General features: G+C 44.2%; 1 protein-coding gene across 2 annotated transcripts in view; it reads left to right on the top strand.

Annotated features, from left to right (window-relative positions):
* The window catches only part of EXOC2 (exocyst complex component 2), a 2,261,550-nt gene that overhangs the window by 393,193 nt on the left and 1,844,797 nt on the right, over positions 1-23,560 (top strand). The window lies entirely within an intron of this gene.

Here is a 23,560-nt window from a genome sequence, read left to right as displayed (position 1 = left end):
CAGCTGGAAAAATCTAACAGTATATGCTTTTCCTCTACTGCCTCTCCTTCCCAAGGTACTCCTAAAGGTCAGATGAGAAGCCAAAAATGATACTGATTGCACCAGACTGGCCATGCCAGCACTGGTACCCGATCCTAAAGAGCTCGTCTCAAGGTCCAGCATGAATATTGCCTCAAACTTCTCACTTGCTGACCCAACAAAACAATTGGATCCTGCTCAGCCAACTCAGGACCTTAAATCTGGCAGCATGGCGGATAATGTAGTCATGAACACTCCTCTTTCAAAAGCTGTTATGGATGTTATCTTGGAGGCCAGGAGGCCCAGTACCAGAAAATCTTATGCAGAAAAATGGAAGAGATTCTGTGCTTGGAACCAGGAACAAGGCATTGACACTTATGTACCAAATATCCCTCAGATTTTGCAATACCTAACTGAGATGCTGGGCAAAGGCCTTTCCTTTTCATCAATTAAGATTCATGCCTCTGCCATTTCAGCCCATTACAATACGGAACCACCTATTTTTCACATCCTCTAATAAGGCAGTACCTCAGAGGGGCCAAAAACTTCAGGCCTCCAAGGAGACCACCAATTCCGGCATGGGACCTCAATTATGTTTAGGAAAAACTCACACTGCCTCCTTTTGAGCCAGCCTCAACAGCGGATATAAAATTCTTATCCTGGAAAACAGCCCTGCTCCTAGCAGTAACCTCCGCAAGACGAGTCTCAGAGTTACAAGCATTCATGGCTGTGGAACCTTTTATCATTTTTCATCCAGACAGGGTTTCTCTGAGGACAAACCCAACATTTATGCCTAAGGTGGTGTCCAGTGTGGCCCTCAACCAAACCATTCACTTGCCTACCTTTTATCCAAACCCACAAAACAAGGGTGAGAAAATTCTGCATTCTTTGGATATACACAGGCAGCTATGCTTCTACTTGGACAGAACTAAAGCTTTCAGAAAGACTGAACAACTTTTAGTGTCATATGCTGCAGGATCACAAGGAAAGGCGATCTCAGAACAGACTATTTCTAAATGTATAGGCCATTGCATCCGTTTCTGCTGTTGTCAGCATGGCAAATCAGTGCCTAAGGCATTAGGCCTCATTCTGCCAGAGCAGCAGCCACTTCAGCAGCCTTCCTCAGAGGAATACCAACCAAAGACATCTTAGAGGCTGCAACTTGGAGTTCAGTTCCCACTTTTACAAAGCACTACCATTTACCTCTTTACTCTAAATCCAGAGCAGGTTTTGCCACTGCAGTTCTGCAGGGCCTCATAGCCTCTCCTAATCCTATGTAGCCTAGCCACCCATCCTCCGCTTTGGGATTCAACCCAAGAGTAATGACTGCAACAGTGAAACACGATGAACATAGTACAGTTGTGTTATTGTTGTGTTGTTGTTATGACTTTCGGCTTTTCCCAGTTAGGGGTCGCCACAGCGGAACTCCAGTCCGCTAATGATTGGCAGTTGTTTTTTACATACCGAGTTGCCAGCCCTGACGCACAACCTTCAACGAAGGTACGCCCATTCACGCATGTCTCCATGCAGAAGAAGCTCTGAGTGTCGAACCGGACAGCGTCTTACTGTGAGGCAACAACGCTACCGCAGCACCACCACCACGGATGAACATAGTACATTTGTGTACCTACCATAAATGTAGATGTTCGAGTTTATTCACTGTTGCAGTCCAGGTTACCCTCCCACCGTCCCCCTTTCTTTTGCTGGGGTTTATCTGTACTTCTCTATTCTATACAACCTATGTGGTGTATTTGCTTGTAGATGAAGGAAATGTTTCTTTACTGCCTGTATGTTTATTTGCATAACATATTTAGCCTACCCTTTTGGGGGCACCTGACATCTGGTGCAAGAAAAACTGAAGAAAATGGCGTCGGCTGCATCTTTTATACCCCTTGCGCACTGACATCAGGGAAGAGGCGACAGCAACTGACGCTAGACCAGGACTTTGGAATTCAGGCCGACTGCGGGTAGCTTGCCAGCAGGATAACCCAAGAGTAATGACTGCAACAGTGAATACACTCGAACATCTACATTTATGGTAGGTACACAACTGTACTTTCTAGATGTCTTCCTTTGCTATTACCTTTCCCTTTCTAGTTGTTTGCTCTCAATACCTTGGTTTCTTTGCCAGTTTTCTCCAATAAATTTCACCCCCCTCTTGCCTATTGTCTGTGTCACCAATTGCAGTTATCCCTATTGGGAGACTCTCCTTTCTCCATTCCTATGTTGGCTTAGTTCTTGGAATACTTTCTGATACTTTATGAATATACAATGTCTTTTGGCTTCTCCCATTAGGGGTCACCACAGCAGATCACTGGTCCGCCGATTGATTGGCAGTGGAATTTTTATGGTGTCAAGTTGCCAGCCCGGTGCTCAACCTTCACAGAAGGCACAGACAGACAGACACACACACACCTACTGCATGTCTTTAAAACTTACTTGATCGCAGGGAGGACATGCAGACTCCGCACAGAAGGGGCTTCAGCCAAAATTCGAACCGGAGAAACTCTTACTGTGAGGCGACAATGTTTACCGCTGCACCACAGTGACATATATTTGAGTATAATCTGTATGATTATTGTTATTTTTCTTAAAGGTCTGCATCCAAATTCCAGTCTCTCCTTGTTTCCTGAGCTTGCCTCCCTGATTCATCATCATTACTTCCCACTTTGAATTATAGATCTGAAGTAGGATATTCATTTGTCTGCAACCTGTGGGTTATGGATCCGATATCGGATCCGAACCGGCATGGTTTTCCAGCTATGGATCCAAGCTCTCAGCTCCTCCCCTCACCCATAATGCCCTGCTCTACCCTCATGACCTCAGATCTTGTTTGCCGCGCTGGTAACTAGATGTGGATTACATAGCTCTCAGCTAAGTAGACTTTTCTTGTTAAAAAATAGAGAATTTTTTCTTTCTTTAACAATTTTTGTGTGAAAGTTGTAGGTTTCCTATTATTATTGACTGTTTTTAGTTTAATTTAATTTTCAGTAGTAATTTTATTCCCTCCCCTCGCTGGTACGTAGAGTGTGTGTGAGGCCTGTGTGCTTCTTTTATTGTTTAAGTTACTTTTCTGTAACTTTAGGTTAGTTTATAGACTATGGCTGAACAGCCTAAGTCCATATTTTCAAAATGCTCCGAGTGTGGCCATAAGCTCTCACCGGCTGATGGCCACACTCGGTGTGTTAAGTGTCTTGGGGTTGAACACCTCACATCTGGTTGTTCCATTTGTGCAGGGTTCAACCCCAGGGCACTGAGGGAGCGGAGGTCCAAGCTGGTCTTGGCGGGTCTTTTACCGCCGGACTCGGCTCCGACCTCCGCTCCTTCGGGGACTCCTGCGGCTGCAGTTGTTCCCCTGTGGCACCCCTCCTGCTCCTGGGACTCAAACTCCCGCTTCAGGACAGGAGAGGGATGCATCTAAAAGGACCGGAGGGAGAAGCACCAAGCGGGGGGCCGAGACCTCTGTTTCGGCCCCGCCAGCCAAGCGGGCTTCTCCCCCGGCTTCCTTGTCGGTCCGGTCTCCTCCTTCTCGGCTCCGGTCCCCTGTGTGCTTCTCACCGGGTCCTGAGGAGGAGGAGACCCGATCTCCGTCGAGGCTATCGAGGAGGCATTCCAGGCCTACCTCGGTAGCCTCGTCGAGATCTACCCATAGCCTTTCGATGCTGATCTGGACCGGATGATGAGAAGGTTCATCCAGGCCCAGATGCAGATGGGAGTGCTCTTGCCTCCCCCCCCTCCGGGGGGGAGCTCAACACCCTTTTTTAAGCCTATTGCTCCTTCTCCGACCAGCTGTCCGGGTTCGGAGCAACTGGAGCCCACCAGCTCCGGAGCCGCGGGGAGGTCGGAGCCGATAGTACTTGGTACCGGATCCGACCATGCCTCGAGTGCCGGATCCGATCTCGGAGCCTGGATCCGAGCCGGATCCGGGGATCAGTGCTCCTTCGGCGCCGTCTGTGTCGGAGCGCACTGTCCTTCGGATCCGAGTGCTTGCGCCGGCTCCGATCCACTCTTCGGATCCGAGGGGGAGCCGATTGTCGGATCCTTTGATCGAGGTCGGCTCCTTCGGCTTTGATGTAGTGGAGAGGGCTCTGTTGAGGGTCTCCGGACCCCGGCACTTGCTTCGCCCGTCCAGCGCTCCCTCTGCACTGGGCCAGGCTTCCACCATCCGGCCCCTGGGACAGCCCGTTTCTGTGCCCCAAGTTGCTCCCATGGAGCAAATTGCTGTTTGCGAGGACTCCTCTGACAGGCCCCCCAGAGGAAGGCCCCTCGCAAGCATACGTGCAAAAGGAGGCACATTGACTCCCCCGAGTCACTCACTGAAGACACGGACTTGGAGGAAGGGGAAGGCTCCCCACGGTCACCCCCCGAGGATGTCTCCTTCGGAGACATCATGGAAATGCTCCGTATTAGGGGGGGGTGGTCTGCCCCCAAGTCTTCCTCGGACGAGTCCGTGTTCTTGGAGGCATTCGAAACGGGCCGTCTACCTCTTGGGTGTCCCCTGCCGACACCCTGGTGGACCTTATTACCACCAGGGCGTGGAAGGAACCGGACACCATGGAGCCAATTCCCAAAAGACCTGACAGGATCCTTAGCCCGCCCTCCGACAGGACCCATTGGAGTAAGGGGCCTCCTGTAGATGCCATGTTGATGGCGGCGGCCACAAAGAGGGAACTGGCTCAGGAGAGTCCCTCAGTCCACCCACCGAGCAAGGAGTCTCGGATGATGGACCGCTTGGGGAAGCGGATGTTCAGTTCGGCTACCTTCTCGGTAAGGGCGCTGAACTATTTGGCACATGTTATTCGGATGCAGCGAGACCTTATTAAGGAGTACGCTGCATCCCCCCCTGAGTCCATTTCGGAGGAGGACAGAGCCCTGCACTCCACCAAAATGGCCACTCTTAGGTCAGTCACAAATACTTCTATGCGGCTACTCTCCCATGCTACGGAGGGCGCCGCTAGAGCTGTGGGGACAGGACTGGTCACTAGACGTCAGGCCTGGCTCCACCACTGCGATTTTTCTGAGCCCTTCAAGGCGTCTTGCAACGCCCCTTTGATGGTTCTGCTCTGTTTGGCAAGACCGTTCGCGAGACGTTGACCCAGAGCGAGAAGGACGCGAAGACGCTGTCTGCCCTCGGAATCCGCTTCTCTGCACCCCAGAGGCCCTATTCTAGGAACCAAAAGGGTCAGAAGAAGATGTGGTTCCGAAGTCGCAGCAGTCCCAGCCTGCTCGGACAACCAGTCCTTCCGTGGCAGAGGAGGACAGGGAGGACGCCGCCCTAGAGGCAGAGGGGCTCCCAGAAACTTCGGGTCCAGGGAACCTTTCTCTGAACGGCCCGCGCAGCAACCCTGAGACGTTGCCCGCCTGCTCTACCCTGGTGGCAGTCGGGGACGTTTTTCTGGGCACCTAGCGGCATGGGAGTCCATAACATCGGACCGCTGGGTTCTCCAAATCATATCCAGGGGATATCGCATTCCTTTCCTTCACCTTCCAAAGATGAAGTCCCTCCCAGACGTACCACCCGGTCAAAGGGAGGCCGCTTTGGCAGAAATTGGCCATCTGCTAGAGAAAAGAGCCATCCAGCCCGTTCCCCCAGACCACATCGGATCATGGTTCTCCTCCAGGTTCTTTCTACTGCCAAAAAAGACGGGGGAACTAAGACCAATCCTAGACCTCTCTCTTGAATCTGGCAGTCCCCAAAGAAAAATTCCGAATGGTCACTCTACAATCTATTCTCCCCCTTCTGGGAGAAGGCCACTGGATGTGCTCGATAGATCTCAAGGACGCGTACTACCACATCCTAATGGACAGACGCTCCAGGAGGTTTCTCCGCTCGGCTGGGAGCCAGTCACTACCAGTTCGGGTCCTTCCCTTTGGTCTCACCACAGCCCCCAGGGTGTTTACCAAAGTACTAGCAGTGGTAGCGGCCCACCTGAGGCTTCAGGGGTGCAGGTCTTTCCCTACCTGGACGACTGGCTCCTTACCGCCCCAACAAGGCATCTACTTCTCTCGGCGCGAGACTCCTTTCTCCATCTTGCTCCATTTCTGGGCATCACAATAAATACAAACAAGTCCAACCTGGCACCCACTCAGCTCTTAGATTTCATAGGGGCCAGACTAGACACAAGGAGTTTACGAGCCTTCCTCACTGCGGACAGAGTTCTAAATCTGCAGCTCCAGGTGCGGGCCATTCTCCATTCATGTTCTGTTCCAGCGGAGTTGGTCCTGAGGGCTCTAGGGTCCATGGCTTCGTCGATAGCACTTCTTCCTCTTGCCAGGCTCAATATCGCATTCTACAGTGGACGCTCTTAGTACAGTGGTCATACCTTGCTCTCCCATGCATCATCCCATAGCGATCAGCAAGGCTTGCAAGCGGTCCCTCTTGTGGTGGCTCCACTCCCGGATCTCCACGAGGGTCGCCCATTTTGTGCTTCTCCCCTCTCGCCACGGTGACCACGGACGCCTCCGCCTCGGGTGGGGGCACTTTGGGCCGGACAGTCCAAGGCACGTGGAACGATTCAGAGACCTTACTGCATATCAATGTTCTAGAGATGAGAGCAGTGCTCTTAGCGTTGCTAGCACTTCAGGACTTTCTTCCCTTGGGAACAATTGCGATTCAATCGGACAATATGTCTGTTGTCTGGTACATCAACAAGCAAGGGGGAACAAGGTCTTACCCTCTTTGTCGAGAGGCCATGAGAGTTTGGGAATGGGCAATCTCCACCAATCGCTTTCATAGCAACGCACATTCCGGTCGGTCCAACATCCTAGCGGACAAGCTCAGTCGCACCATTCTGACCCCTTACGAGTGGTCTCTCAATTGTCAAGTAGCGAACGCATATTCGCACGGTGGGGAACCCCTTCATGCGATCTTTTGCTTCTCCCTCAAACACCAAGTGCGACAGTTTTTCGCTCTAATACCTCCACCCGGAGGTACCCCAAGAGACGCTCTGGTGCATGCTTGGCCACCCGGTCTTCTGTATGCCTATCCACCCTTGCCTCTGATGCTGCAAGTTCTTCAGAAAGCCTTTCGGGTGGGTTGCAGAATGATTCTCATTGCTCCATTCTGGCCTCGACAGATCTGGTTCCCCTTCCTAAGGTCTCACTCGGTGAATCCTCCTTGGATTCTAGATCCCATTCCGGATCTGATATCCCATCCATCCTGCATTCCTCCTCCGAACCTGGACAACCTGAAGCTGACCGCTTGGCTGCTCCAGTTCCACTCTTGATAAGGACTCGGTATTTCTTCACCGGTAAAGGCTATTTTGGTGGCGGCTCATAAACCATCCACTAGAAAGGTTTACAAGCAAATGGAAACGCTTTCTCTGTGTGGGCGGAGCGGCAAGGCCTAGATCCCTTCACGGTTCCTCTCCCTGTAGTGCTTGATTTTCTAACCTCTCTCTTTAATGATGGTGCCAGCAGTTCCACAGTCAAAGTTCAACTGGCGGCAATTTCTCACTATCACATTGGTCAAGAGTCTAATCCTCTTATGTCAGCCAAATTGTGCAAAACATTTCTTAAGGGTACTTTCCTTCTCAGGCCCCTATAAAGCAAGCAGTTCCTCCTTGGGACCTTTCTTTGGTTCTACAGGCCTTGACCGCTCCCCCATGCGAGGCCGGGGCTACAGTGGATCTCAAATTCTTGTCCTACAAGACAGCCTTTTTGGTAGCCATTACATCAGCCAAGAGAGTTTCTGAACTTCAAGCTTTATCAGCTAAACCTCCTTACTTGGTATTTCATCCGGACCGTGTCTCCCTCAGGACCAACCCGTCCTTCCTTCCTAAAATCGCTTCTGAAGCAAACATCAATCAATCCATTAACCTCCCTGTTTTCTTCCCTAAGTATGAAAACAAAGGTGAATATAAGCTACACTCACTAGATGTTCACAGGCAACTTAGATTTTATCTCAACAGGACAGCTGGTCATAGGCAATCCGACCAGCTGTTTATTTCCTTTGCAAAATTCAGTTTGGGCAAGCCAATTTCTAAAGTTTCTCTGTCCCGCTGGATTTCACAGTGCATTTTATTGGCTTATCAAGCGTCAGGAAGGCCCGCACCGGGGTGTTCATGCCCATTCAACCCGGTCAGTATCTACCTCGGCAGCCTTCAAGGCTAGGATTCCTCTAGATGATATTTGTGCAGCAGCCACGTGGGCTTCATCTCATACATTTATTTCTCACTATAAGTTGGATCTTGCATCTAGGGGTAGAGCATCCTTTGGCTCCGGTGCTCCGGAATATCCTTCCATGATGGCCGCCCAAGATTCAGGTAGCTGGGGACTCTGTCCCACAGGTTGCAGACAAATGAATATCCTACTTCAGATTTAGAAGTTATGTACTCACCATAACGTTCCATCTGAGTAGGTGTATTCATTTGTCTGCAACCATCCCGCCCTCCTATCCCCCTGGCCTTTCAGTTTCCTGCATATTCCTTGTTACCCTTTTGAGGGTATTGTTGCTTTGGCAAACTCGATCTGAGGTCATGAGGGTAGAGCAGGGCATTATGGGTGAGGGGAGGAGCTGAGAGCTTGGATCCATAGCTGGAAAACCATGCCGGTTCGGATCCGATATCGGATCCATAACCCACAGGTTGCAGACAAATGAATACACCTACTCAGATGGAACGTTATGGTGAGTACATAACTTCTAATTTTCTGCTTGTGCTATGTATAGGAGCCATAACTGTGTTGCTCTGAAATACCCCTTCAAACCAGATAATCCCAATCTGTCTTGTTCTGTTGGAAGAATAAGCTTGTCCCACTTGCCTTTTGTCATCTTCACCTCACAAATAAACTCCTTCAGCTCTTTATTAATTGCTATCCACAACTTTTCTGGTTAATAAAAATGTGCCTGACCTGTATATAAGACTAAAGGAACTAAAAACATTTTAACTGCTTGTATCTTACTATCGATAGCCATATAACAGAGCTTCCATTTTCTCAGTTTTTGTATTATGTTTTGTTTAGTCTCTTCCCACATATCCTTAGCTGCCACACAGGAATAATTTTTAATCCATACTCTGTAATATTTAATTTTATCATGTCCCCAGAAATATGGATATTGCTGAACCATTTCATATGTGGGTCCATAATTTACCACTGTCACCTTTGTTTTAGCTTCATTCATTTTGTATCCCAAAAAGAATTGAAACTGTCTCAGTATGTTCCACAGCACTGCAATGTCCTTTTTAGGTTTTGTCAGGTATAAAATAATGTCATCTGCAAACAGAGCCAGGTTTTCTTGACTACCATACCAATTATATCCTTGAATTTCTGAGTCCCTTATTTTCTTTGCTAATGCTTCTAAATATAATGCAAATAAAGGGGAGAGAGGGCACCCCGCCTGGTTCCTCTGTTCAAGTAGAGATTTCCAGAGAGGATCCTGTCCACTTTAATTTTTACCTCCGATTCCCTCATATATCCTCCTAATCAACCTTATCATTTTTATCAGGGAATGCAAGTGCTTCCATCAATGTGCTCATGAAGTCCCAGCTTACTCTATCAGATGTTTTCTCTATATCAAGACCCACCAGTAGCAGTGGCATTTTCTTAAATGTTTCCCCCTGGATCATCAGCGTTCTGTTAATGTTGTTAAATGTTTGCTTTCCCTCCATCAAAACACATTGATCCATATCTGTCAATTTTGGCATCACTTTTGCCATTCTTTTAGCCATTATAGACATAAACACTTAATAATCATGGTTTAGTATTGAAATGGACCTGTATGAAGCTGAATCTAATGGATCATTACCCTCTTTAGGTGTTACAGCTACCACTACTTTCTTCCAGGATGTTGGTACTTCTCCTCCTCTTAAAATATTGTTAAACAAAACCTTCCAGATCTTTATCAGTTTTTTCCATCCTAGCTTCCAAACTTCCACAGGAATACCATCTATTCCTGGGGACTTTCCTGTAGACTGGTTATACATCACCATTTTTATCTTCTCCTTCCATTCAAACTGTTAGTAATTTAGCCTCCTTTACGCATATTTAATTCTTCCATAAACATTTCCAATTGTATCTTTTCTTGATTTCTGTATTTCTATGCTTTACACAGACTTTCCTAGAATTTGTGAAATATTTCTAATACTTCTACAGGATCCCTTGTTATCTTCCTTTCTTATAGGCTCCTTAAGTTTGTTGACAGCCCTTTCTGCTGTCTGTTGCCTGAGTTGTTGTGCTAAAGGTTTGTGTGATTTAGAGTTATTATCAAGAAACAGTTGCTTAACAACAGTCTTTCTAAAGTCATGCATATTATTGAGGTAATCCCTTATTTTTTGATTAGTATTCTGCAGATGTTCATCGTGTTACACTGCTGCAGTCATCACACTTGGGTTATCCTGCCATCAGGCGGTCCCGCAGTCGGCCAGAGTTCCAAAGTCTTGGTCCGGCGTCAGTTGCTGTCGCTTCTTCCCTGACGTCAGTGCGCCAGGGGTATGTAATATGCATCCGACGCCATTTTCTTCAGTCTTTCTTGCCGCGCGGTGCCCGAAGCAGAAGCAGTTCGCAAGTGCCGGTCGGCCAACTCCTGAGATTTTCTAAGTCGAATTTCAGATCCGAAGTCTTTAAAAAAGCTAAGTACCCCGTTGGGGAAACCTTTTTTTTGCCTCAGACCGCTGTCAGAAAAAGTTAATAATTGTATTTCTTGTGGGAAGCAAATACCTCATAAGGACTTCCACTCTTACTGTATTCCATGCCTAGGCCCTGATCACGACGTCACTAATTGTCGGTTTTGTGCTAGATTTAACAAATGCACTATAAAAAGGCGTTTTGATTTTGCTTTACACTACTTTGGCCGAAGGTTCAATTATACCATGCCGTCGGATCAGCCGACGACCTCAATACCGAAAAAATGCAAAGACAGGCATCCGAGGTCCAAAACCGACGATGAAACCTCTTCTAGGCCAGTCACCGGTTCTCAGTGAGGTGCTTTCGCAGCCCCTGACACCCGCTACCTCAGAGCCACAGGCTGCTTCCGACTCCCACGTGAAGACATCTAGGCCTCTGGAAACTCAAGGTATTGGGCCTACGGAAACTAACCCCTCAGATGGGTCCGGAGCCTCTGAGCAGGCATCGGCTTCTGAGGGTGTTTTCAGACCTTCACAATTTACCATTAAAACAACAGCCAAGACAAAGGTACCATTAAAGACAAAGGAACAAGTACAGCATTCTCCTGGACAGTCCTCCATGCCTAAGAAACAGATGCTTAAAATGGATGAAGACCTCATTGCTCTAATCAGGGGTTCCCATCCCCCTCCTGAGAAAAGGCCTAGGCAGGATACAGACTATGACTCCTCTGATCAGGTTTCCATTTCCTCTGATTCCTCTTCAGACCAGGGATACTCTCTACCCCCCTATGAGGACTCTGATGCTGAGGAATCTATCCCTTCAGCCTCTCCTCCTGAAGGTTATTCTTTTGGGGAAACTTTACATACCATGGGGGAGCATTTCCATTGGGAAAGCCAGGATTACTCAGAATCCAAGAAAAGGCTCAGGGATTTCCTCTTATTGCCTCAGCACAGGCCCCTGGCTATTCCGCCTGTGCTAGATATTGTGGATGATGTGTTCTCTGAATCCAGTTTATCTCCTGACTCTTTGCCCCCTGCTCCAGCCAAGCCAGATAGGCATTATAGAGTCCCTGACTCTCACAAGTTTCTTTACAAAAACCCTTCTGCTGATCCAGAAACTATTTCCCTGGGTCCAAAAGGGGTTAAGGCTTCCATTGCAAAAAATCCAGTACCCTCTGACAGAGATTCCAGAGCTTTGGATAGATGGGGGAAGAAAGTATGCACGTCTGCAACTTTAGCAGTAAGAGCTTTAAATTGCCAGTTTCACATGCTTAAGTACCAACAATATTTAATGGCTCAGTTAAAACAGAAAATGCTTGCAAGCTCAGAAGCTCCTGATTGTAAAGAAATGCAGGATTTATTGCATGCAGTTGAACAGGTGGGAAAACATACTCTGCAATGTGGTTTTGATTCTTTAGAGGCCTCTTGTAGAGCCGCAGTTACAGGTTCTGTTATTCGAAGACATGCTTGGTTAAAAGAACTGAGTTTACCTTATCATGTTAAGGCAAAATTATTGGATGCTCTTTTACAGCATGATGCTTTGTTTGGTGTTAAGGCAGAAGAGGTGTTAACGAAAATGGAGGATAAAGCTAAATCTATGCAAACAGTCAAGGATTTCTTACAGGTACAGCCACCTCGGTTTAGCAGAAATTGGCCAGCAAAGAATTGGTCCTTTCCAGACAGGCCACAGAGAGGCAGATACAGACGCCCAAGAGGCAGATCTCAACCCCAAGGCTCAAACAGACAATGACAGTGGGGCACCTCAACCCCTAAAGGAGGTGAGGACAAGTCTCAACCTTACAGAAAACAGTCACAATGACCTTCCTCTGCGTACGCCAAGCACTTCCCTTTTGGAAGCCCCCTTAGGGGGAAACTAGCACTTTTTTCTCAAAACTGGCAAACAATCACCCAAGACAAATGGGTCCTGAATATTGTGTCTCAAGGTTACAGATTCCACTTTCATACTTTACCAAAGCTAACAGGAATGCCAGACCTGCCACAAAATCAGTGGGCAGAGGCACAAAAACAAATTTCAGCCCTCATGGACATGAGAGCTATACAAAAAGTACCACAAAAAGGAACAAGGACAAGGATTTTACTCGAGACTCTTCCTGGTCCCCAGAAAGGACAAAGCCTGGAGGCCCATACTGGACCTTTCAGTTCTGAATACTTACCTGGATATTCCGAAATTCAAAATGTTGACATTACAGCAGCTTCTACCCATGCTGGGCAAGAAGGCTTGGCTTGTTACTCTGGACCTCAAAGAGGCATTCCGGCATGTCCCTATAAGACAAAACTGCAAAAGATACCTCAGATTCAAAGCTGGTACAATGCCCTACCAATTCTCTGCACTGCCCTTTGGCTTATCTACTGCACCCAGGGTCTTCACAAAGTGCCTGGCACCAGTAATTGCATTTTGCAGACAAAAAGGAATTTAAATATATCCATACCTGGACGACTGCCTCATTCAAGCAGAGACAAAGGACATTCTTCTACAGCATCTGGCGTTTGTGAAAAAGTTGCTAACTTCTCTAGGGTACACAGTAAACGAAAAGAAGTCAAAACTAGTGCCCTCACAACAGATTACATTCCTGGGTGCCAGCTTAAATACAACGGCCCAGATGGCTTACCTCACGCCAGACAAACAACTTCAACTAACCCAATGTTTTCAATTACTGGCAAAAAAGTCCCATCTCCCTGCAAGAAAAATTCTGCAGGCCCTGGGATTCATGGCATCCTGCATACTACTAATACCATATGCCAGACTGCATATGAGGAAATTACAATGGTACCCAAAAAGTGTTTGGACTCAACACTCTCACAGTTTAGAAGCAGTAATTCCAATGATTCCCTGCCTACAACAGGAGTTTCGATGGTGGGCACAGGCATGTCACCTAAACAAGGGTCAGCCTTTTACCCAACCCACAGCCAGGCAAACTCTAACAACAGATGCTTCGGATTACACCTGGGGAGCACACATGGCAAGAAAATGCATTCAGGGCAAGTGGACCACAGACCAGATGCATCTTCACATCAATCAAAAAGAGATGTTGGCTGTTCAGAATGCCCTAACAGCTTTCAAGGACCTTCTACATCCAGGACAACTATTACTAAAGACAGACAACACCACAGTAATGTGGTACATAAACAAGCAAGGGGGCACTCATTCTTATCCCCTATGCAGGCAAGCCATGACCTTGTGGAACACAGCTCTAACGTACCAAGTTCACCTGCAAGCACAATTCCTGCCAGGAAAGAAAAATACTCTGGCAGACGACCTAAGCAGAAATATCATGGACCCTCACGAATGGAAATTGAATCCACAAATCTTCAGCATGATAATGGGGATGCCCAGACATAGATCTTTTTGCCTCCCCACTGAATTGCCAACTACAAAAATTCTGCACAAGGACTTATCACAAACAAGCATGGAAAGTGGATGCTCTTCTGTTCAGCTGGAAAAACCTAAAAGTCTATGCCTTCCCACCACTGCCTCTCCTTTCAAAGGTACTCCTAAAAGCCAGACAAGAAAAACCACAGATGATCCTGATTGCTCCAGACTGGCCATGCCAGCACTGGTACCCAATCTTAAGGAACTTGGCTCAGGGCCCACCATGGATTTTGCCCCAAATTCCACACCTTCTGACTCAACAAAACAATCAGATCCTGCACGGTCAGCTCAAAACCCTAAACCTGGCTGTATGGCAGATACTTTAGTCAAACAGGCAACACCTCTCTCTAAAGCTATTATGGATGTCATTTTGGAGGCCAGGAGGCCTAGCACCAGGAAAGCTTACTCAGAAAAATGGAAGAGATTCTGCGCCTGGAACCAGGCTCACAGCCTTGACCCTCTTGTTCCAAACATTCCTCAGATTTTACAATACTTAACTGAGATGCTGGATAGAGGCCTATCCTTTTCATCAATTAAGATCCACGCCTCTGCCATTTCTGCACATTACAACACGGATCCTCCTTTATTCTCTCATCCCTTGCTAAAGCAGTACCTCAGAGGGGCTAAAAACTTAAGACCGCCCCGGAGAGCACCAACACCAACTTGGGACCTCAAGTTTGTTTTGGAAAAACTGACCCTACCACCTTTTGAGCCAGCCAATACAGCCGATCTAAAATTTTTATCATGGAAAACAGCTCTGCTCCTGGCAGTAACTTCAGCACGAAGAGTCTCAGAGCTACAGGCATTAATGGCAGTGGAACCTTTTATAATTTTTCATCAGGACAGGGTATCTTTAAGGACAAACCCTACTTTCATGCCAAAGGTGGTATCTAGTGTGGCTCTTAACAAACCATCCATTTGCCAACTTTTTATCCAAACCCCCAAAATAAAGGGGAGAAACTTCTGCATTCTTTGGACATACACAGACAGCTATGCTTCTACTTGGACAAAACAAAAGCTTACAGGAAAACTGAACAACTGTTTGTAGCATATGCTGCAGGATCACAAGGCAATGCTATCTCAAAGCAGACTATATCCAAATGGATAGGACACTGTATTCGGTACTGCTACACACAGCATGGAAAATCAGTCCCTAATAACATTAGGCCTCATTCCACCAGGGCAACAGCCACTTCAACAGCTTTTCTCAGAGGAGTACCTACCAAGGAAATTTTGGAGGCTGCAACTTGGAGTTCAGTGCACACCTTCACCAAGCATTATCACCTGCCTCTTTACTCTAAATCCAGAGCAGGATTTGCCACTGCAGTTCTGCAGGGCCTCATAGCCAATCCTAACTCTTTATAGACCAGCCACCCAACCTTAGCTTTGGGATTCAACTCAAGTGTGATGACTGCAGCAGTGTAACACGATGAACATAATACAGTTTTGTACCTACCATAAATGTAGATGTTCGAGTGTTCACATTGCTGCAGTCCAGGTTACCCTCCCTCCATCCCTTCTAAACTAGCTGGACTTATCTCTACCTTTCTATCCTATACAACCTTTGGGGTGTATTTGCTGGTAACTGAAGGTATTGTTTTTATTTTATATGTTTAAGTTTGATTAGCAATATGTAATTGGCTACCTACTTGGGGGCACCTGACATCTGGGGTAAGAAAAACTGAAGAAAATGGCGTTGGATGCATATTATATACCCCTGGTGCACTGACGTCAGGGAAGAAGTGACAGCAACTGATGCCGGACCAAGACTTTGGAACTCTGGCCGACTGCGGGACCGCCTGATGGCAGGATAACCCAAGTGTGATGACTGCAGCAGTGTGAACACTCTAACATCTACAATTATGGTAGGTACAAAACTGTACTTTTCTCTTCTTCTTGGTCTGTACGATTACCCCTATTTTGCAATACTTTAATTTGCCAGTCCATCTAAATAATTCTTGTTACTTCTTAACCATATCTTCCTTTCTTTTATTTCCACCCTATTTTTAAACTCCACTTTAATTTTATCCCACTCCCTAGCTATATTTTCAGAAGAAATTTCTATCTTTTCTAATAGCTCCTGAATAATTTCCACTAACCATTCCTTAAATTCCTCTCTTTTCAACAGATAGGTGGGAAAGTGCCAGTGTCTCATTTTTATTTCATTACTTTGTGTTTTTATTTTAGTTATTATTGGCTCAAGATCTGAAATAGTTATTAGGTGCAGGTCTTGACCTTCAGTTACGTGCACATGTGCTTGTGAAATATAAATTATGTCTAGCTTAGCCTAGTTTTTGTATCTTGGGGGAATAATTAAGGCCACGTGAAACTCCTAGTACTGAATTCACATCTTCCATGCCAAATATTTTTGTAAATCTCTTTAAAAATCTATCCTCCTTTGTTATATTTTTCCCTTCTGGCCCCCCCCAGACACATGTTCACTATTGCAATTCGAATTCCAGTCCCCACCTACAAGTAACATTCCTTGCTGAAAGCTGATTATTTTTTCGAGAATTTTCCATTATGACAATTTTTTGTAGAATATAAATACGTCAGTGTAATCCTCCTCCCTTGCCAGTAGCCCCTTATTACTATACATCTACTATTATTGTCTTTTTTATCCTTTTCTATTACTATTGGAGCTCCTCTTGCAATTAATAGAAGTACTCTTCTCTTCCTTTGCCCCAGGTATTCCGTTGAATAACCATCCTGAAAAACTTTCTTTATCAAATCCACATGTTCAGTTCTTTCCAAGTGTGTCTCCTTTTAGCATAGCTATTTGCACTCTACATTTTTAATATTGTTCACTACTATTTCTTTTTTGTGTTTATCTGTGAGACCATTAAGGTTTAAAGACATTATACAAAGCATCATATTCTTGAGAAATTATTATTCCCACCTTTTATGTATAACAGCTTTTTTGTTAAATGCCTAGTTCCAGTTTTTTGTTAGATGCATGTACTGTTTGGCAGGTTGATCTTTTCTACAGCGGTATCTTGTCATCTCCATTTGAGCCTATGTAACATGTTATAGAACTTTTTGTTTTATTGAAAGCCTTCAAACAAAATACACACATACCCAGTACCCCCTGAAACCTGTTAACTTAATAATAACACACAAAACTATGTACATCTTCAAATATTGAAGTTTCACCTTCCTAATAGGAACAAATGTTCCAGACTGACGGCCACACACATACAGATTCAAGCTTACCTGAAAGAAAGGTTATCCATGCTTAGACACATGGTATAGGCAGTGGTTCTTTTAAGTACTGTCTGCTTTTGTCTTATCTTTATAGCTCTGTCAGCTGGAAAACTCTTGAATGCTTTCAGAAAACATTTTCTCTAAGCCATTTCTCTTTATCAGATTGTCTGCTAGAGACCAAACCAGACACAAACCTGTTTACTAGAAAAATAAACTTCTACACTATTTTTCTTATATCCTGGTCTTGTAACCAGATCTTTTTTTTTTTTTTTTTTTTTTTTTTTTTTACACTGCAGTGCCTACATTTTTTAAAACTGAACAAGGAGAAAGAAAAAAAACAGCAGCACCTATTTACAGTAGTATCCCCATTACACTTAAAACAACTGAAAACATGTAATTTGTAACATGCAAAGAAAATTATGCACTATTTAAATAGTACTACTAAGATTTTTTTTACTTACAGTTAACTTTCTTCCTCCTCTTCCCCTCTCAAGACTATTTTTCTGAATATTAATGACATGAAGTAGGGCATATGATTAGAGTCCCCTACAAGTTTAACAAAGTCCAAAAAAGTCCAATATTCCTGGATTTTCTTATTCTGTCATGTTTATCAAATATAATTATTGCTTTGTAATCCCACATTTGTCAGTTTACGAGTTACTGATTTTGGACTCCAAATGTTAATGACACGAAGGAGGGTATATATAGAGTCCCCTACAAGTTTACGAAAGTCCAAGAAAGTCCAATATTTTCAGATTTTCTTGTTCAATTCCTGTTCATCTCCATCTCCCAAACCCTGTCTCTGCTTCATTTCCAGTGTACTTTTTGATTCTTCTAGTCAACATTTTTGCTTTTTTCCCCTCTATCAGGCATTTTCCTTTGAAACACTGGAAAGGTTTCACTGGCGCAGTCTCTCTGTGGTCTTTATTACTAGAAGAACAAGAAGCAGAACCTCCTTCTGTTTCACAGCTCACTTTTTGTTGGACAAACTTTTGTATTTCTTCCTTAGCATGTACTTCATCAAAAATGATTTTGTTCCCTCAGAAAAAATATTTTGAAGACAGCTGGGAACAGCAGTTAGAAACTCATACCTGCGTCTCGACATTCCCTGAATAATGGAATAAATGTATTTGTCTTCTGCCTGGTCTACAATGAGTAGTCATTATCCAAAAACACTCTGCTGCCTCCCACAGTTTTGTCAGAATCAGCTCCTCCTGCTGGTAAGATTACATCTTTTCTATTAAATGTCTAGGTTGTTTTCTCATCGCCTGGTTTGGAGCATATATACTATGTGGCCTTTCAATTAACAATTCCTGTTGTGGAATACCAGTCCATTTGTTTATTTGTGCTTTCATAAAATTGATGGTCTGTTCCTGCTAACTTTTTAGGTACAGCAGAAAATCTGAGGTTTTCCCTACATGCTTTGTCCTCTAATTCTGTTATTTTTTGAAATATCTCTTCTTGTTAAGTTTCATATTCAGCCATCCTTTTTCTTCATTTCGACCTCTGACTTTTGCAGTTTGACCACCTTATCTGAATATCTGTTTAAAGCTTATTCCATTTTTTTCCAGCCTTTTATTGTTTGAGTTGATGCACTCCATCAGTGTTTCATTTATTTTAGTCAGGTCAGGTCTGTGTGTAATTGCATTATACTTTCCTCTAGGTTACTGGAAGTCATGTCTGGCGCTTGCACAGCTTTTTGCTGAACGGCTGCAGTACTTTTGTTAGTCAGTGTTTTTCATTGTCTTTTTTAGCTGATTTTCCTTCAGGTCCTCTATTTAATTTTTCCTGGCATCCAGGCAATACACATACTAGCCAGTTACTAAAATTTACCCAGCAATCTAAGTCTAGTGGCTTTTCTGTTAAGTTTCTCTTTTCACACTGGGGGAGCTAGACTTAAGTTGTTGCTCATTGTGCCATGATTTTGGAAGTCCCTAGAGCCAGTTTTGAGCATGGATGTTTACTTGACTTTGAAATATTTTGTACAAATTATTTTTGGGACAGAGGGACAGTTTTGGATCCCCTGATAGAGTGAATGCCTGTCTAGTCTACTGCTTCATTACATAGCTACTTGGTTGCTCTAATCTGCTATTTGTTTTGATGGCGTTTCACTGTTAGTTGCTCCCACTGGTTTTCATTTTGTATTGTGTTCCATTTATAAAGTGCTTGATAATAAACAGAGTAATGGACTTAAACTTCCTAGTGTGTATTCATGCCGTTGTGTATAGGTTTGTTGGTAAATATTGGGCTAGCTGCACTTGTGGGACATTTTAAGCCTAACCAATTTCCCTTTTGGTGCTTGAGTTAAACTATTCTATTTCATGTCATATTGGCCTTACCAGTCCCATGAGAATAACTGGGATCATACCAAGATAATTGGAGGGGATTCATGCATGGGATAAAGGATTTAAGAGCGGTCTGTGTGTCCATTAGTAGTACAGAGGGTAGTCCTGGGGTACATTTTCTGTTTGCCATTCATAGATCAAAGTTGTGTTTGAATATAGACAGGGATAAACTTTGTTTTATGTGGATAAGACGTCTGTTCCATAGTAGCGGTATCCTCAGCGAAATATACTTGCCCCTCCAAACTGTTCTTTTGATGCTGAAGAGGAGGTTTAGATCCCTAGACAGAGTGTTTCTGATGCTGCTTGCCTTCCTGATGTGCAATAAATCCATCAGTATTGAGTCAAAGAATGCCCTGTATGCCAGACACAGGTCACCCCTTAACATACAGAGTATAGTGACAGGGCTTTGAGTCAGTCCACGTAGAACATATTATTTAGGCCTTGCATCTTTTTAGTAAGGTATCTGTGGATGTTCCCCTTGTTGCATGTGTCTGGATAGAGACATGCCATAGGGGACATTATACTCAATAATTTGACTGAAGACAACTGAGTAAAGGGGATCAGTAGCATCCTAGATTAAAACACAATCCTTTTGTTTATAAGCTATGCAATATGGATGGACTTTATTTATGACAGTGGACACATGTTGGTTGAAAGTTAGGTCACTGTTAAGTCTCTAAATCCTAAACAGCTGGGTCAACTTAGGGGTGTATTGTCAATGTGGTAGTTCCCCAGGGTAGTTGACTTCCCAAAGGATACAATACTGCATTTTTTGGCATTTAGTTTCAGTCCATGAGTGGAGCACCAGTTATTTATTTGGGACAAACCTTTCTGAAGGATGACTAAGTCATTTGAGGACTCAGTGACTGCTCCTAACTTGGAGTTGTTTCTAAACATAGGCAGCCAGAGCCCTTTGAAGTAGATGCCAAGCAGGAGAGTCTCAGCACAGAACCCTGGTAGAGAAGGAGGACTCCACTGGTCGCTGGTGACTAGTCTCTTTGTTGAGGTAACTTCCCCTATTTTGATTTCCTGAGACAGTTGGCAGTCCAGCAGGTGACATAGGGGTTTATTTATCCTTTCTACTATGCCTGTGTGGGGGGATTGTGTCAAAAGCTTTATGCAAGATTGAGGTATGCTGTGTGTACTGTTTTATTTATTTGACACTTTTTAACCAGGTTAGTCTGACTGAGCCGTTGTCCTTTTTTAGAGGAGGCCCGGGGAGAAAAGCTCCACAGTTAACACATATGCAAAAAATAATACAATATTTAAAAGTTAGTTTGTAGTTAACAATTTCTAATGTTAAAAACTATATTTTTGTAAAAACATTGTGCCTCATCGAGAACACAGTTATAAAAGTTGTAGCTACAGAGTAACATCAAAAATGGAGGAAATGTCAGAAAGCAATAATAACTTCTAGATACTATGTTAAACAAATAGTTTAGACATAATCATATTTGAATAGAAAGTTTTAGTGGGTAGTCAAAGCTATTTACAATTCAGTTTCAGCAGTTACGGTTGTTGAACGGGGATGAGAGAAAAAATGGGAAGAGGAAGAAAGGAGATACCTGAGGAGTTAATGGTAGACAGTTAAGGAGGGTGAGTGTAATGGCAGGTCCATGTACTTCTTAGAAAGTTTTTAGTTGCAGCTTGAATTGTTTGGGTTGCTTTAATACTGTGAATATCCAGGGGGAGATTGTTCCAAGAGAGGGCAGGGAAGAAACTATAGAGATTTTGTTCTTTTTTAGTTTGTAGATTTGAAGTAGGCTGTGGTCAGTGCTTCAGAGAGTCATGGGCGGGGTACAGAGGTAGACAAGTGACGAGATGCGACAGAAAGAGGGCAGATACAGGCTGGAATGAATGATTTGAAACTGAGAGAGAAGTAGTTGGTGGGGAAGTCTAACCAGTAGAAGCTTTTAAGAGAAAGACGGCGGTGAGATTTATAGGATTGATTAGGAACGAATCTGGCAACCTTATTATAAGTAGTTTCTAATTTTGTTAAAGAGGGATTTCTGAAGGTTGGTGAGAATTTGTGAGCCATAAAATAGATTTGGAAAAAGGTAGGCATGGAATAGGGCGTTTTTAGATTCATCTGACAGGAATTTTTTATTTTTAATTTTTATCTTCAGCCATTGCTTTGGTGACCTTTACAAAAAAGTCCACCAAGTTGAATAAGTATGACCTACCCTTGACAAATCCCAACTGTGATGGGACCAGTGTTTAGAGGTCCTGTGTCTCCTTATTGATTAGTTCCATTCTTTCCATGGCTTTGCATATGTGGCTGATCAGACTTTTGCGTTTGTAATTGTGTGGATCTATGGAAGGTCCTCCCTTATGCAGGCAGAATGACTATAGCTGTTCTCCATTCTCCTGTTACAAGTCCTTTATGAGGGCTGAGATTGAACAGTGTTGTTGGGGAGGCTGGCTAAATCATGTTTCATTCTATTTAAGATTCATCCAAGAATATTGTCAGGATCCTTTGATGCAGTATTGTTAACTTTTGATAGCACTTTTAGAACTTGGTCTTGTGTGATAGCTGGAGGCAAGGCAGTTTCAAGTGTATCTTGAGGGACAGTTGGGTGGAGGGGGGAGAGGGGTAAATTTAGAGTTGAATTTATTGGCCAGTAGGTTCGCTGTATCTTCAGGTGGGGAACATCGCTTAAAGTCAGCTCAGCGAATTTCTGCATTGTGCTTTTGAGATTATGAATGCAACTAAAAAGGCTTGTGCTTGTCTTTGGCTGGCTTGGGTAGCTGATTTAGCCTCAGACTTGGCTTTGGTTGGTTTTATCAAGCTCATGAGTTATTTCAGTGACAAGGTAAGGGTTGGCTGTTAAGGCTGGGTCGGTTGGGCTCGAGCTTGAAGTGGGGCTTGGTGCACACTGGAACTGCACGAGGCATTGTCCCCACAAAAAAGGGAAGGGGTTTGGCATAATGGTTAGGGTCTGTAATCTGTACAGTGTTGACCGTGATGCTGGAAACTACACCAAAATGGTGAAGGTCTTTACTTCACAGATGCAAAGTATAGTGTTTGATTCTGACTTCTGATTATTGACTAGGCTTCTAAAAGTCTGCAGACTGATAGCCTAGTATTTATGTATAAACCTATGACAATTGCTGTATTGTTCTGAGAATTACTCTTCTTACTTTTGGTGAAAATGTTCTTCCTTTTATTGCAAAGCTTGTTGATATTATCACTCCACCATGTCCGTTTGTTTCTGGGGTTTGACATGCTCTTGTTCCTACAGCTGCATCTACATTTGGTTTGTTACTGTGCTCCAACATTGACTGTGGTATACAGTGATGTTTCACTTATTCCTTCTCAGGTGTTTGGCTCTTTGTGCATTATGCAGTGAGTTTCTCATATGTTTTCCCAGGACACCGGACCTTACAGTGGAGTACCATCTGTTTGAATCCCTACCTGCATTTGTCAGGGTGTCCTGGGACTTCACAGAAGATGAGATTAGGGCACAGTGACAGTCTTTACAGCCAAGATCCCTTTAATGGCTATGGCTTGAGAATGCATCACCAGTGTGTCTAACTGCTGAAATGATCAGGTTAGGGATCATATCCTTCTTTGGCTAATTCTCTGTACATTTGTGAAGTTACTGCAATATTGATCCTATTTTTGAAGTACATGCTACTCTCGTGAGTATATTTACATTGCTTTAGTTTGTGGAACTAATAAAATGAGATAGCTGATAACATATGTCATCACTGCAGTAGCTTTGTATTTTATGAAATAGATCTTGCAGTATGTGTTTAAAAAAGCAGACATTTTTATATGGTACGCAATCCATTTAACAGTTTGGAAAATTCATTAGAAATAGACCAGAATCATCAGTAGATGAGCAAAAATTATCGCATGGTATATCAAGCTACAAGGTAGCATTGGGCAACAGTCATATGTACATTAATAAGATTTAGACTAGGAATACCATCTTTATAGATAAAATCCTAAACTAATATGCTGCTTTGCTTTTCCAGTAAACATAAGTGAAATTTTGGTACATGAGTGTAGAGGGTGCACCACTGTAGTCTTAAAA

Source organism: Protopterus annectens, chromosome 3.part0 (genome assembly GCF_019279795.1).
Source record: "Protopterus annectens isolate FY-2018-M chromosome 3.part0, PAN1.0, whole genome shotgun sequence".
Lineage (NCBI taxonomy): Eukaryota > Metazoa > Chordata > Ceratodontiformes > Protopteridae > Protopterus > Protopterus annectens.
The sequence above is the reverse complement of the archived record's forward strand: the minus strand, read 5'-3'. Positions and strand labels throughout refer to the sequence as shown.